Here is a 16,996-nt window from a genome sequence, read left to right on the forward strand (position 1 = left end):
CGCGGTTCCACGGCCCGCATACGGCCGTGAAACACGGCAGTGTGCATGAGGCCTTAGTCTGATCATAATGAAGCAACGGCCTTATCATCTGGGGTGTGGCAACATTGCCAACACACTCATAGAGGTGATGATCGCTTAATTGTGATACGCAAGCCCCTTCACCACAACAAGGTAACGATCACGAAAGGGGAATTCACACATGTATGTGCCTTTTTTTTTTGTTTTGTTTTTTTGCAGCCACAGTGCAGCACCAGAGGCCAGAAAAATTAGGCATGTACACATGCCTGAAAAACAATGTTATTGTTGCAGCCGCTGTTGTAGCAACGTCCGGAAAAATTGATGTTTTCAAGGCAGAAAGGTGACTAAACATTGCGGCTTGAACCCTAGTTGGTGGTGGAGAATTCACGAAAGTCACCCGGTATGCAGACATTAAATACAGCAGCGTAGGGACCATTTTGAGGCCAAGGCATGTCATCAGGCCTTTTGTTAGTTAAACGTATCCCCTACTGTCAGTCCCTTTGGGATCTATGCCTCATTCATCTTAATGAAGGTGAGGTAATCAACACTTTTTTGACCGAGACGACTTCTTTTGTCAGTGACAATGCCTCCTGCTGCATTAAAGGTCCTTTCTGACAGGACACTTGAAGCGGGGCAGCCCAGAAGTTCTATTGCAAACTGGGATAGCTCAGGCCACAGGTCAAGCCTGCACACCCAGTAGTCAAGGGGTTCATCGCTCCTCAGAGTGTCGATATCTGCAGTTAAGGCGAGGTAGTCTGCCACCTGTCGGTCGAGTCGTTCTCTAAGGCTGGATCCTGAAGGGCTGTGGCGATGTGTAGGACTGAAAAAGCTCCACATGTCCTCCATCAACAACACATCTGTAAAGCGTCCTGTCTATGCTGCCATGGTCGTGGTAGGAGGAGGATTACTTTCACCTCTTCCCCAGTTAGATTCCCGTTGTGCTGTGACATCCCCCTTATAAGCTGTGTAAAGCATATTTTTTACTTTGGTTTTGAACTGCTGCATCCTTTCTGACTTCCGGTAATTTGGTAACATTTCCACCACTTTCGGCTTATACCGGAGGTCTAGTAGCGTGGCCACCCAGTACAGGTCGTTCTCCTTCATCCTTTTTTATACGAGGGTCCCTCAACAGACATGACAGCATGAAAGACCCCATTTGCACAAGGTTGGATGCCGAGCTACTCATTTCCCGTTCCTCCTCCTCACTGATGTCATTGACGGTCTGTTCTTCCCCCCAGCCACGTTCAACACCACGGGTCCCAGATAGGTGACAACAACGTGCACCCTGGGATGCCTGCTGTGGTTGGTCTTCCTCCTCCTCAAAGCCACATTCCTCCTCTGACTCCTCTTCCTCATACTCCTCTTGCAGCGTTGCCGCAGGTCCGGCAAGCGATGATGACAAGGCTGTTTCTGGTGGTGATGGTGACCACAACTCTTCCTCTTCACGCTCATCTACAGCCTGATCCAGCACTCTTCGCAGGGCACGCTCCAGGAAGAAAACAAATGGGATGAGGTCGCTGATGGTGCATTCTGTGCGACTGACTAGGTTTGTCACCTCCTAAAAAGGACGCATGAACCTACAGGCATTGCGCATGAGCGTCCAGTAACGTGGCAAAAAAATTGCCAGCTCCGCAGAGGCTGTCCTAGCACCCCGGTCATACAAATACTCGTTGACGGCTTTTTCTTTTTGGAGCAGGCGGTCGAACATTAGGAGTGTTGAATTCCAACGTCGGGCTGTCGCAAATCAAGCGCCTCACTGGCATGTTGTTTCGGCGCTGAATGTCTGAAAAGTGCGCCATGGCCGTGTAGGAACGCCTGAAATGGCCACACACCTTCCTGGCCTGCTTGAGGACGTCCTGTAAGCCTGGGTACTTAGACACAAAGTGTCGTATGATGAGATTCAACACATGTGCCATGCACGGCACATGTGACAACTTGCCCAAGTTCAATTCCGCCAACAAATTGATTCCATTATCACACACCACTTTCCCGATCTCCAGTTGCTGCGGGGTCAGCCACTGATCCACCTGTGCGTTCAGGGAGGACAGGAATGCTAGTAGTGAGCTTGCATTGCGTGCCTCAATTGTAGGAACCTATAGAACGCCTGCCTAGGTAACTCATGTCTGCGGCTAATGGATTCGTAGTCATTAAATACATTATTACTGTACAGATTGCCCAGTGTGACAACCCCATGTTCCTTCCAAAACGTTTTATCTTGCATCTGCAATAGATCAGGGAACATGGGGTTGTCCCAAATCGGGGCCTCCAGCAGTTCCGTATCCACACCATGCAGCCCCCTGCCAGCCCTCCATACCTGAATGGCCACTCTATGAATCGGAAGCAATTGGCGTGCATGTAGGCCGGGTTGTTCTAACACAGACCATAAATTACTAACCCCCAAATAGTCAGCCAGCTGCCTCTCCTGTCTGCAAAGACCACTTCCCGGTGACACCCAAGACTTTATATTCCTCAACTGACCAGCCAAGTAATATAAATATACATCCGGTAGGGACATGCCCCCTTCCTTCTTAAAACGGGATAAATTAACTATTGAGAGTTTGGGCCTATTTGTGCCCCAAATGAAGGGTGATATTAGCGAGTTGAGGTTCTGGAAAAACCGTTTGGGAACCGCATATGGCGCATGCTGCAAGATGTACAGGCATTTTGGCAATACAATCAATTTTATCAGATTGATTCTTCCCGGTGTTGATAAAGGTAAGTTCTGCCACACCCTGAACTTCTCCCTGCAATACACCAGTAGGGGCTGAATATTCAGAGCGTGGAAGGACGTCACATCTTTAGTGATATGTACACCCAAATACTTATAGCTCTGTACCACAGGCAGCTCTCCTGAGTCGAACGCCTCCTCCAACTGGTATAGAGGACAGATAGTCGATTTGGACCAATTTATCCGCAATCCCGAGAATTGACTGAATGATTCGATCGTTGAAATCGCTCTAGGTAGTGTGATTTCTGCTTGTGACATGAAGAGCACCATGTCGTCGGCATACAATCCTATCCTGTCCTCTTGGTCACCAATTTGAACACCATGATACTGCGGGTCCGCCCTAATGCGCATGGCCAGTGGTTCTATGGCTAATGCGAATAGTAATGGTGACAACGGGCAGCCCTGTCTAGTACCTCTCCTCAAATCAAAGCTATCCGAGAGCATCCCATTCACCAATACGCCCGCCTTGGGATTTTTGTATAGCAACTCTACCCAACGCCTGAATTTAGGCCCGAATCCAAACCTCCTAAGGACCTGAAATAAATACGGCCATTCAACCGAGTCAAATGCCTTTGCTGTATCGAGTGACGCCAATGCCCATCTCTCCTGTCTTCTAAGTCCAATCTGGGTCACAACCTGCACTCTCCTGATGTTGTCAGTGGTGGACCTGCCTGGCATAAATCCAGATTGGTCTGGATGAACTAAGGAGGTAACCACTCTACCAAGTCGTACCGCAAGTATTTTCGCTATAATCTTATAATCAATATTTAATAAGGATATCGGGCGATATGACCCGCACTCATCCGGTTCCTTGCCAGGTTTCAAGAGTACTACAATGGTAGCATCATACATTGTTTGCGGAAAGCATCCATTCCTGAAGGAATCATTGTACATTTTAAGCAAGAGAGGCGTAATATGGGCAGAATATTTGAGATACACCTCAAGAGGTAGTCCATCAGGACCAGAAGCCTTACCCCTCTCCAGTTGAGAAATAGATTCCTGAATCTCCAGTATAGTTATGGGGGCTTCTAGGCTAACTACTGCTTCCTGCGATAGAGTAGGGAATTCCAGGTCTTCTAGATACTGCATTATATCGGCTATCCCATGATCCACCCTGGAGTCATAAAGGTCTCTATAGTATTCCTGAAATCTGCCCACTATAGCTTCTGGATCTGAAAGCATCTGCCCATCCAACGCTTTGACGCGCAATATAGCAGGGGATGCTTGACTCTGCCTAACGATGTGAGCCAATAGTTTACTAGACTGATTGCCCAACTCAAAGTATGTCTGCTTGGAGAAAAATAGCTTCCTTTGGGCTTTTTCTTTAAGCAGAGTCAAGTATTGTCTCCCTTTTGCCAACCATGCCTCCTTATTCCCATCATTGGGATCCGCAATATACACTGTTTCTAATCTAGAGCAATCCGCCGCCAGGCTTTCCTCCTGTCTGGCCGCCGACTTTTTTATATATGATATAGTAGACCTAAGACAGCCTCTAAGGTATGCCTTCATAGTTTCCCATAATAGTCCGAACAGGGTCAACCAAAAGGGATTAATCCGAGCTGAGCGTCTGATCACATCCCCATTCAGCCTCAATGTCAATTGTAAAGAGGTATGGTCAGATATGCCCCTCGGACCATACTCTATATCATACTTTAAAGTACACACACCCGGGTTGCCCAGTGCGTAATCTATGCGCGACAACGCATTATGGCTGGCAGAGTAACATGAATATTGCCTGGTATCAGGATACTTTAATCGCCACATATCCGTCCACCCAACTTCCTCCATCAATTCTGCCAAGGCTGTTTTGTTTGAGGAGTGACCATCGATAACCGCTACCGGATGATGTCTATCCATACTTTTATCTAAGGTCATATTGAAGTCACCCAGGCTAATTATACGGGCAGACGGGTAAGAGGCCGCAAAACTCACCGCCTGTTGCACCAACTGCAGCGAAAAGGGCGGAGGGATATATAAACCAAGGATAACATATAATTGGCAATTGATGTAGGCAGCTACAAATACAAACTTGCCCGCCTTATCCACCTGACATGCATCCACCTCCCACCGGAGAGATTTATGAACCATGAGAGACACACCCCTAGACAGATTCGAATAGCAGGAGTGTTGTGCCCATTGAACCCAGGGCTTTTGCAATCGTTTCGTATTATCAGCTATTAAATGAGTCTCCTGTAGGCAAAGAATATGCGGGTTAAACCTTCTGACTGCAGAGAACACCATGGCTCTTTTTCTAGCGGCTCCCAATCCCCTGACATTCCATGACATCACACGTAACTCAGACATATTGGCACGATATAAAGGACCTCAGTAACTTTCCGCCCTTCCCATAAATTTACACTACAACCGACACAGCACAGAAAACAGGAAATTTGCATTGTCAGGCTCATCCTGACACATACTGTGAGTGCCTGCATGGTATAACCTCGTACCTTTCGCATCACTCTTAACAATATAAACAGAAACAGTATACCACAATAGTTTGGTGGCACTTCAGATTAACGGGGTGTGCTTATGGTTATTTACCAGTAGCACCTAAGATTTTGTGAATAATTCAGAAGAATTTCTGATTACTTAGCCTAGGACCCAATCCCTAACCTCTGATAAGAACCCAGGCAGAGCATGGATGACCGAGACATTACGAACATTCTCCAACAGACTGGGTAGTATATGTACTGCATTCTTCCTCTCAGTATGTTTAGTGTCCTCCTATCCTGACCGTCCACCCCACAATACGCGATAAAGTCAGAATAGATGGGCAGTAGACTGAGTCAGGAGCGTCCAAGAAATAAATGATCAGACTGTCCAAGTGTTACCTCGTGTCTCGACATCCAGTCCCCCGGGATCCGTTTCTAATGTGCAAACATCAACACACTTTTGGGAGAAAAACATTCACTGTTCTATCTTTGAGCTCTTGGGTTTCTCCCTCTTCCATCCAGCCAGTCAGTGGCTTCCTCAGGAGTATTGAAGAACCGGCTCACATCACCATCTGCCACCCTCAGGCGAGCTGGATACACCGTAGAATATGGAAAATTCTTTTCACGCAGCCTCCTCTTCACTGCGCTGAAAGTGGCTCTGCGCTTCTGCAATTCGGAGGAGAAGTCCGGGAAAATCATAATGGTGCTATTTTCGAATTTCAGCTCCTGCTTGCTGCGCGCCATGCGCAGCACCAGATCTCTATCCATAGAGTTCAGCAGCCTAGCCAGCAAAGGTCTTGGAGGAGTCCCCGGTGGAAGGGGTTTAGCAGGGACGCGATGCGCTCGTTCAATGACGAATGCTGTTGAGAATGTGGCGTCCGGAAAAGATTCCTGAAGCCAGGTAGTGATAAATGCGCACGGATTATTACCCTCCGCCTTCTCGGGCAAGCCGATGATCCGCAGGTTATTGCGACGCGTGCGGTTCTCATAATCGTCGCATTTCTGCTGCCAGAAATTCACCTTTTGCTCCAGTTCCTGCACTTTTGTGGGGAGCGGCTGCAGGCGATCTTCCACATCAGAGATTCTATTCTCGGCCTCTTTAACTCGGTCCCGAATGGCCTGCATGTCATGGCGGAGCAAGCCTATGTCCACCTTCACTTCCTCCAATTTGCCCACCATAGACGTGCGGCAGACAGATATGGCTGTTAGTAACTGTTCAGTCACTTGCTTGAGAGACGGCTCGCTGGTCGACTGCTCTGCCTCCCCAGGTCCAGCTTCCTCTCCCGTCCTCTCTGCCGACGGCGAACGAGATCCGGCGCCATCTTGGTCTTCCACGCGGGCAAACTCCTTGAGTCTGTCCGCTGCAGATTGTGCTCTATTTCGAGCCATATTTGTGTTGCGGGTTTTTCCCGACCTCCTGCCGGCTCGAGAGGTAATGTTTGCGGCGATGAATTCACAGGATAATACAGAAGTTAGGGGATTTGGGTCCGGAGCTCTCTCACACGCGTCCTCACATATCAACTTCCGGCCACGCCCCCCCGGTGACCACGTTTAATAGAATTTCACCTACAGATGTAGCAGGGGTAACACACACATTCTTAACTCAAATTTCTTAACTCATCGCGTTATCTTGAAACAAAAGCCATTGAAAAGCTATTGCTTAATGGATTTAGTTGCATTTAGTTTAGATAGCATGTCTCATAAAGCATGTGTGTTAACCCTGCTACATCCGTATTACCATTGGTGTGTTTTTTCAAGAGGGGGGATTTCGTTAGCCATTTTTTTAATCCAATTTTATATTTTTTGTTCTTTTAAACATATGTATTTGACATGTATTTCTACTGGTCTGCAGTAAGAATGACCAGTATCCAATGACCATCTAATATACCTCCAGCCACATAATCACTTGATCTTTTCTGTCCGGTGAATGCCTAATATTTGAGGCCTGTACTCCACTGGCCTGCAGTAAAATTGTTATTCAATGACTGTCTAATATACCTCCATCCACATAATCACTTGATGTTTTCTGTCCAGTGAATAAACAATTTTTGGGGCCTGTGGTCTATTGGCCTGCGGTAAAATTTATATCCATTGACCATCTAGTATACCTCCAGCCACATAATCACTTGATCTTTTATGTACAGTGAATGCATAATTTTTGAGGCCTGTAATCTAACTGGCCAACAGTAAAATTGTTAAACTGTGACCGCTTAATTATCAATTGTTCTTTTCTGTAGGGTGAATGAATAACTTTGGAACCTTTAGTCCACTGGGGTCTGCAATAAAATTGATATCCAATGACCGTCTAATAGAGTTGAGTGAACACCTGGATGTTCGGGTTCGAGAAGTTCGGCTGAACTTCCCGGAAATGTTCGGGTTCAGGATCCGAACCCGACCCGAACTTCGTCCCGAACCCCATTGAAGTCAATGGGGACCCGAACTTTTCGGCACTAAAAAGGCTGTAAAACAGCCCAGGAAAGGGCTAGAGGGCTGCAAAAGGCAGCAACATGTAGGTAAATCCCCTGCAAACAAATGTGGATTGGGAAATGAATTAAAATAAATATAATAAAAAAAAAATATTAACCAATATCAATTGGAGAGAGGTCCCATAGCAGAGAATCTGGCTTCACGTCACCCACCACTGGAACAGTCCATTGTTATATATTTAGGCCCCGGCACCCAGGCAGAGGAGAGAGGTCCCGTAACAGAGAATATGGCTTCATGTCAGCAGAGAATCAGTCTTCATGTCATAGCAGAGAATCATGCTTCACGTCACCCAACACTGGAACAGTCCATTGTCAGATATTTAGGCCCAGGCACCCAGGCAGAGGAGAGAGGTCCCATAACAGAGAATCTGGCTTCATGTCAGCAGAGAATCGGTCTTCATGTCATAGCAGAGAATCATGCTTTACGTCACCCAACACTGGAACAGTCCATTGTCATATATTTAGGCCCAGGCACCCAGGCAGAGGAGAGAGGTCCCATAACAGAGAATCTGGCTTCATGTCAGCAGATAATCAGTCTTCATGTCATAGCAGAGAATCATGCTTTACGTCACCCAACACTGGAACAGTCAATTGTCATATATTTAGGCCCAGGCACCCAGGCAGAGGAGAGAGGTCCCATAACAGAGAATCTGGCTTCATGTCAGCAGATAATCAGTCTTCATGTCATAGCAGAGAATCATGCTTTACATCACCCAACACTGGAACAGTCCATTGTCATATATTTAGGCCCAGGCACCCAGGCAGAGGAGAGAGGTCCCATAACAGAGAATCTGGCTTCATGTCAGCAGAGAATCAGTCTTCATGTCATAGCAGAGAATAAGGCTTCACGTCACCCACCACTGTAACAGTCGATTGTCATATATTTAGGCCCCGGCACCCAGACAGAGGAGAGGTTCATTCAACTTTGGGTTGCCCCAATATAATGGTAGAATGAAAATAAAAATAGGATTGAATGAGGAGATGCCCTGGAGTACAATAATATATGGTTAAGGGGAGGTAGGTAATGTCTAATCTGCACAAGGGATGGACAGGTCCTGTGGGATCCATGCCTGGTTCATTTTTATAAATGTCAGCTTGTCCACATTGGCTGTAGACAGGCGGCTGCATTTGTCTGTAATGACGCCCCCTGCCGTGCTGAATACACGTTCAGACAAAATGCTGGCCGCCGGGCAGGCCAGCACCTCCAAGGCATAAAAGGCTAGCTCTGGCCACGTGGAAAATTTACAGACCCAGAAGTTGAATGGGGCCGAACCATCAGTCAGCACGTGGAGGGGTGTGCACACGTACTGTTCCACCATGTTAGTGAAATGTTGCCTCCTGCTAACACGTTGCATATCAGGTGGTGGTGCAGTTAGCTGTGGCGTCTTATCAAAACTTTTCCACATCTCTGCCATGCTAACCCTGCCCTCAGAGGAGCTGGCCATGACAGAGCTGCCTTGGCGACCTCTTGCTCCTCCTCTGCCTTCGCCTTGGGCTTCCACTTGTTCCCCTGTGACATTTGGGAATGCTCTCAGTAGCGCGTCTACCAACGTGCGCTTGTACTCGCGCATCTTCCTATCACGCTCCAGTGCAGGAAGTAAGGTGGGCACATTGTCTTTGTAGCGTGGATCCAGCAGGGTGGCAACCCAGTAGTCCGCACACGTTAAAATGTGGGCAACTCTGCTGTCGTTGCGTAGGCACTGCAGCATGTAGTCGCTCATGTGTGCCAGGCTGCCCAGAGGTAAGGCAAGCTGTCCTCTGTGGGAGGCGTATCGTCATCGTCCTGCGTTTCCCCCCAGCCACGCACCAGTGATGGGCCCGAGCTGCGTTGGGTGCCACCCCGCTGTGACCATGCTTCATCCTCATCCTCCTCCACCTCCTCCTCATCCTCGTCCTCCTCGTCCTCCAGTAGTGGGCCCTGGCTGGCCACATTTGTACCTGGCCTCTGCTGTTGCAAAAAAACTCCCTCTGAGTCACTTCGAAGAGACTGGCCTGAAAGTGCTAAAAATGACCCCTCTTCCTCCTCCTCCTCCTCCTGGGCCACATCCTCTTCCATCATCGCCCTAAGTGTTTTCTCAAGGAGACATACAAGTGGTATTGTAATGCTGATAACGGCGTCATCGCCACTGGCCATGTTGGTGGAGTACTCGAAACAGCGAAACAGGGCACACAGGTCTCGCATGGTGGCCCAGTCATTGGTGGTGAAGTGGTGCTGTTCCGCAGTGCGACTGACCCGTGCGTGCTGCAGCTGAAACTCCACTATGGCCTGCTGCTGCTCGCACAGTCTGTCCAGCATGTGCAAGGTGGAGTTCCACCGGGTGGGCTCGTCGCATATGAGGCGGTGAGCGGGAAGGCCGAAGTTACGCTGTAGCGCAGACATTCGAGCAGCGGCAGGATGTGAATGCCGGAAGCGCGAACAGACGGCCCGCACTTTATGCAGCAGCTCTGACATGTCGGGGTAGTTGTGAATGAACTTCTGCACCACCAAATTCAGCACATGCGCCAGGCAAGGGATGTGCGTCAAACCGGCTAGTCCCAGAGCTGCAACGAGATTTCGCCCATTATCGCACACCACCAGGCCGGGCTTGAGGCTCACCAGCAGCAACCACTCGTCGGTCTGTTGTTCTATACCCCGCCACAACATATGAGTTTCAGAATGGCCTGCTGGCGTTTACCCCAGGGCTGGGCTGAAGTTGGTGGTGAAGGTGTGTGGCTGACTGGATGAGCAGGTGGAAGAAGAGGAGGAGGAAGCCGAGTAGGAGGAGGAGGCAACAGGAGGCAAAGAATGTTTCCTTGGCGGTGGAAGGAGGTACGCCAAACAGCTCTCTGCCTGGGGCCCAGCCGCCACTACATTTACCCAGTGTGCAGTTAGGGAGATATAGCGTCCCTGACCGTGCTTACTGGTCCACGTATCTGTGGTTAGACGGACCTTGCCACAGATGGCGTTGCGCAGTGCACACTTGATTTTATCGGATACTTGGTTGAGTAGGGAAGGCACGGCTCTCTTGGAGAAGTAGTGCCGGCTGGGAACAACATACTGTGGGACAGCAAGCGACATGAGCTATTTGAAGCTGTCTATGTCCACCAGCCTAAATGACAGCATTTCATAGGCCAGTAGTTTAGAAATGCTGGCATTCAGGCCCAGGGATCGAGGGTGGCTAGGTGGGAATTTACGCTTTCTCTCAAATGTTTGTGAGATGGAGAGCTGAACGCGGGCGTGTGACATGTTTGAGATGCTTGGTGAAGGAGGTGGTGGTGTTGGTGGTACATCCTCTGTTTGCTGGGGGGCAGGTGCCAACGTTCCTCCAGAGGCGGAGGAAGAGGCAGAGGCGGCAGCAGCAGAAGAGGCCGAGGCGGCAGCAGCAGAAGAGGTAGCAGGGGGAGCCTGAGTGACTTCCTTGTTTTTAAGGTGTTTACTCCACTGCAGTTCATGCTTTGCATGCAGGTGCTAAGGTTTAGAACGTTAATGCTTCGCTTCAGGCTCTGATGGCACAGCGTGTAAACCACTCGGGTCTTGTCGTCAGCACATTGTTTGAAGAAGTGCCATGCCAGGGAACTCCTTGAAGCTGCCTTTGGGGTGCTCGGTCCCAGATGGCGGCGGTCAGTAGCAGGCGGAGTCTCTTGGCGGTGGGTGTTCTGCTTTTGCACACTGCTCCCTCTTTTGCTACGCTGTTGGCTCGGTCTCACCACTGCCTCTTCCTCCGAACTGTGAAAGTCAGTGGCACGACCTTCATTCCATGTGGGGTCTAGGACCTCATCGTCCCCTGCATCGTCTTCCACCCAGTCTTGATACCTGACCTCCTGTTCAGTCTGCACACTGCAGAAAGACGCAGCAGTTGGCACCTGTGTTTCGTCATCATCAGAGACGTGCTGAGGTGGTATTCCCATGTCCTCATCATCAGGAAACATAAGTGGTTGTGCGTCAGTGCATTCTATGTCTTCCACCGCTGGGGAAGGGCTAGATGGATGCCCTTGGCAAACCCTGCCAGCAGAGTCTTCAAACAGCATAAGAGACTGCTGCATAACTTGAGGCTCAGACAGTTTCCCTGGTATGCATGGGGGTGATGTGACAGACTGATGGGGTTGGTTTTCAGGCGCCATCTGTGCGCTTTCTGCAGAAGACTGGATGGGAGATAATGTGAACGTGCTGGATCCACTGTCGGTCACCCAATTGACTAATGCCTGTACCTGCTCAGGCCTTCCTATCCTTAGAACGGCATTGGGCCCAACCAAATATCGCTGTAAATTCTGGCAGCTACTGGGACCTGAGGTAGTTGGTAAACTAGGACGTGTGGCTGTGGCAGAAAGGCCACGTCCTCTCCCAGCACCAGAGGGTCCACTAACACCACCACGACCATGTCCGCGTCCGCGTCCCTTACTAGATGTTTTCCTCATTGTTACCGTTCACCACAACAAGAAAGATATTATTTGGCCCAATGTATTGAATTCAAATTCAGGCCTTTTTTTTACAGACACCTAACACTATCTGGCTATCTATTTAGGTACCGTATTACACTAATAAAGGCACAGCAGTAACGACAGATTTAGCTGAATATAAATTTGAGGCCTATTATTTAGGCGCTAGGTGACAGGTATACGTTTACAGACAGAATTAGACTTGTAATTGCACAGTAGCGTGTGTGTGAAGTTATTGAGAATGACCTTATCAGCACCTTGAATATAATATACCCTTTTAGGGATAGATTTAAAGTAGGCCTGATACAGCAGAAACCACTAATTTAGAGAATTGCTAAGTTGGGAATTGTATTTCAACCCAGAACAAAAACTGTGCTTTGACGGACCCAAAATAACTTGACCAGCCTCAGCAATAACCACAGATTTAGCTGAATATAAATTTGAGGCCTATTATTTAGGCGCTGGGTGACAGGTATACCTTTACAGACAGAATTAGACTTGGAATTGCACAGTAGCGTGTGTGTGAAGTTATTGAGAATGACCCTATCAGCACCTTGAATCTAATATACCCTTTTAGGGATAGATTTAAAGTAGGCCTGATACAGCAGAAAACACTAATTTAGAGAATTGCTAAGTTGGGAATTGTATTTCAACCCAGAACAAAAGCTGTGCTTTGACCAACCCAAAATAACTTGACCAGCCTCAGCAATAGCCACAGATTTAAATGAATATAAATTTGAGGCCTATTATTTAGGCGCTGGGTGACAGGTATACGTTTACAGACAGAATTAGACTTGGAATTGCACAGTAGCGTGTGTGTGAAGTTATTGAGAATGACCCTATCAGCACCTTGAATCTAATATACCCTTTTAGGGATAGATTTAAAGTAGGCCTGATACAGCAGAAACCACTAATTTAGAGAATTGCTAAGTTGGGAATTGTATTTCAACCCAGAACAAAAACTGTGCTTTGACCGACCCAAAATAACTTGACCAGCCTCAGCAATAACCACAGATTTAGATGAATATAATTTTGAGGCCTATTATTTAGGCGCTGGGTGACAGGAATACGTTTACAGACAGAATTAGACTTGGAATTGCACAGTAGCGTGTGTGTGAAGTTATTGAGAATGACCCTATCAGCACCTTGAATCTAATATACCCTTTTATGGATAGATTTAAAGTAGGCCTGATACAGCAGAAACCACTAATTTATAGAATTGCTAAGTTGGGAATTGTATTTCAACCCAGAACAAAAACTGTGCTTTGACGGACCCAAAATAACTTGACCAGCCTCAGCAATAACGACAGATTTAGATGAATATAAATTTGAGGCCTATTATTTAGGCGCTGGGTGACAGGTATACGTTTACAGACATAATTAGACTTGGAATTGCACAGTAGTGTGTGTGTGAAGTTATTGAGAATGACCCTATCAGCACATTGAATCTAATATACCCTTTTAATGAATAGATTTAAAGTAGCCCTGGATACAGCAGAAACCACTAATTTAGGAAATTGCTAAGTTGGGAATTATATTTCAACCCTGAACAAAAATATATCCTTTGCCAGACAGCAGACAGTATTACAATTGGCTGGCCACAGCTGAAACACCAGATTTAGGGTACTGCTATTTTGGCAATTGTATTTCACCCCTCAATAAAATAGCAAGCACAGCCAAGCCCCTGATGTAGGATATAGCCAAAAAATAACCACACTATTGATGGTTAAATGCACTTGGTTACATCTTGCCCCTGATGTAGGATATAGCCAAAAAATAACCACACTATTGATGGTTAAATGCTTTTGGTGACAGCTTGCCCCTGATGTAGGATATAGCCAAAAAATAACCACACTATTGATGGTTAAATGCACTTGGTGACAGCTTGCCCCGATGTAGGATATAGCCAAAAAATAACCACACTATTGATGGTTAAATGCACTTGGTGACAGCTTGCCCCTGATGTAGGATATAGCCCAAAAAAAAAAAAAACACTATTGATGGTTAAATTTACTTGGTGGCAGCTTGTGCTGGCGCACCACAAGACACAAAATGGCCGCCGATCACCCCAGAAAAAAGTGACTGAAAAACGCTCTGGGCAGCCTAAAAACTGTGAGCAATTGAATAGCAGCAGTTCAATGATCCACAGCTGTAGATCGATCACTGACTTAAGTCTTTTGGAGGAATTAATCACTGCCTAATCTCGCCCTAACAGTCGCAGCTGCAACCTCTCCCTACACTGTTCAGAGCAGAGTGACGTGCGGCGCTACATGACTCCAGCTTAAATAGAGGCTGGGTCACATGCTGCACTGGCCAATCACAGCCATGCCAATAGTAGGCATGGCTGTGATGGCCTCTTGGGGCAAGTAGTATGACGCTTGTTGCTTTGCAGCCTTTCAAAAAGCACCAAGAAAGCGGCGAACACCGAACCCGAACCCGGAATTTTACGATGTTCGGGTCCGTGTCACGGACACCCCAAAATTCGGTACGAACCCGAACTATACAGTTCGGGTTCGCTCATCCCTACCGTCTAATATACCTCCAGCCACATAATCACTTGATTTTTTTGTTTGGTGAATGCCTAATGTTGAGGGCCTGTAATCCCGTGGCCTAAAATGAACATTTTCTAGGCTTCAGCAGGGCGCATTTTTGAGAGTTTCCCTTTTAGACGCATAAAAATGGCCACTGATTAAAATACATATTTTTTGTGGGAATTTTTTCCATTGATCCCTCTCTGGTATGTTACTGTCCATGTTGAGCACTTCTATTAAAGGGATTCTGTCACCTCCCCTAAGGCAAAAAACGATTTAAAACCAGCCATGCAGCACAGCTTACCTGGATTAGGCTGTGCTGTTCAATCTTGAAATCCGTCCAGCAGTTAGTTCAAAAAACGAGTTTGATCAATGAGGAAATGCGTCCTGAAGGTGCCCAGAGGGGCGTTTTTTTCTTCTGAGAGAGCCCAGTCCCGCCCCTTTTTCAGTGCCCAGCCCGCCTTCCTTTTACTTCCTAACCGCCGCCCCCAGCCTGCCACAGCCTCCCCTTCCTCTCCTCCCCCTCCCTCTTGCCGAACGAAGTCTCGCACAGGCGCAGTACCCACTGAGGGCTGCGCCTGTGCGATCATCAGGAGACTGAGGGCGGCAGCTTCATCTTCGTCACTGGGCATGCGCCGAGCCCAGTGACGTCCGATGCTCGCTCTTCCCTCAGTCAGCAGGGAAGAGCGAGCATCGGACGTCACTGGGCTCGGCGCATGCCCAGTGACGAAGATGAAGCTGCCGCCCTCAGTCTCCTGATGATCGCACAGGCGCAGCCCTCAGTGGGTACTGCGCCTGTGCGAGACTTCGTTCGGCAAGAGGGAGGGGGAGGAGAGGCAGGAGAGGCTGTGGCAGGCTGGGGGCGGCGGTTAGGAAGTAAAAGGAAGGCGGGCTGGGCACTGAAAAAGGGGCGGGACTGGGCTCTCTCAGAAGAAAAAAACGCCCCTCTGGGCACCTTCAGGACGCATTTCCTCATTGATCAAACTCGTTTTTTGAACTAACTGCTGGACGGATTTCAAGATTGAACAGCACAGCCTAATCCAGGTAAGCTGTGCTGCATGGCTGGTTTTAAATCGTTTTTTGCCTTAGGGGAGGTGACAGAATCCCTTTAAGTATTTGGTGGCTGCAAATATGACCTGAAGATTTTTCAGGTTCCCCTGCCATTAAAGTGAATAGGGTCCGCTGCGAACTTGTGGTTCGCGAAAATTTGATCGCTTTTGCGAATCCTCCTGACCGATGTTCGTCTATCACTGCTGATAACGCAGATCACAAACATTTAACCCCTCAGATGCCATGGTCAATCTGAGGTGGCTTTCTCCATGAGAGCCGCATTCCCAGGCCCCAAACAGCTCCCCCGAATGGTGATCAGTGGAGCTATTTGTCCCTTGTGGTAGCCTCTGAAGGATCCAAGGCTACAACAGCCGTAATTCCTATGCAGGCCTGCACATTGCAGGGCTCCATAGGAATGTAGCACAACGCTAATAGGCTGCAATAGTAATGTATTAGTCTATGGGACAAGCAATCTAACAATCACTTAAAGTCCCTATGTGGGCTTAAAATATGTGTGTAAAAAGTTTTTTTTTATTTTTTTATTATAAAGATTCAAATCACCCCCTTCCCCATAGTAAAGAAACAATAAATAAATAAATATGAGTGAAACAAAAGGAACTGGGCACTCTCAGGATATCTGAACCATAAAGAATTTATTAGCATATACAATGAAGTTCAATGAATAATGGTGGCTATATAAAACAACAACAGTCAATATTAAAATAGCATAGACATCTAAAATATAAATGGTGCTCCTAAAGTGCCTAGACTGGTAATGGGACCAAGAAGCAGCAATCACTCAACATTCGACATAAAATAATTGATGTAGGTACAATATATAATATAGGAAATCGATAGAAAATGATAAAATGGAAAAATGGAAAAATTGATACCACAGTCTATCAGGCTAGTGTCGATTAGTGCGAATCGTATTGATGAGTTCCAATGGGAAAAAATCCTGAATATGAATAGCAGCAATAATAGCAATGTCCTGAAATATGTCTAATACGATAAACTGGTGATTATACACTCGAATGTTCTTCTGTCCCACAAGGATAAAGTGTAAAGTGGGAACAAGCAAGGAGTAGCGGCGTCCCGCTAAATGCAAGTGCCAGCGGCGTCCCACTGGAATGTTAGCACTACGTGTTTCAGGATGCTGCCGGAATAATTCGAAACAGTCTTACCGTGTCACTTTTCGTATCACAGATTCGCTCTGTAAGGTGGTCCTGTGTGTGAAGAGACCAATATTCTACGAGTGATATTCGTCCTGACTTCCCACGCTGGCAAATGTTTGGCACGTGCAGTCAGACCTTCACTATGGATTCAGGTCTT

General features: G+C 47.5%; 1 protein-coding gene across 1 annotated transcript in view; it reads left to right on the forward strand.

Moving 5' to 3' along the window:
* LOC122931583 (kinesin-like protein KIF21B) overlaps nucleotides 1–16,996 on the forward strand; it is a 735,311-nt gene that overhangs the window by 231,841 nt on the left and 486,474 nt on the right. The gene's annotated exons all lie outside the window — the stretch shown is intronic.

Source organism: Bufo gargarizans, chromosome 3 (genome assembly GCF_014858855.1).
Source record: "Bufo gargarizans isolate SCDJY-AF-19 chromosome 3, ASM1485885v1, whole genome shotgun sequence".
NCBI classification, from domain to species: domain Eukaryota; kingdom Metazoa; phylum Chordata; class Amphibia; order Anura; family Bufonidae; genus Bufo; species Bufo gargarizans.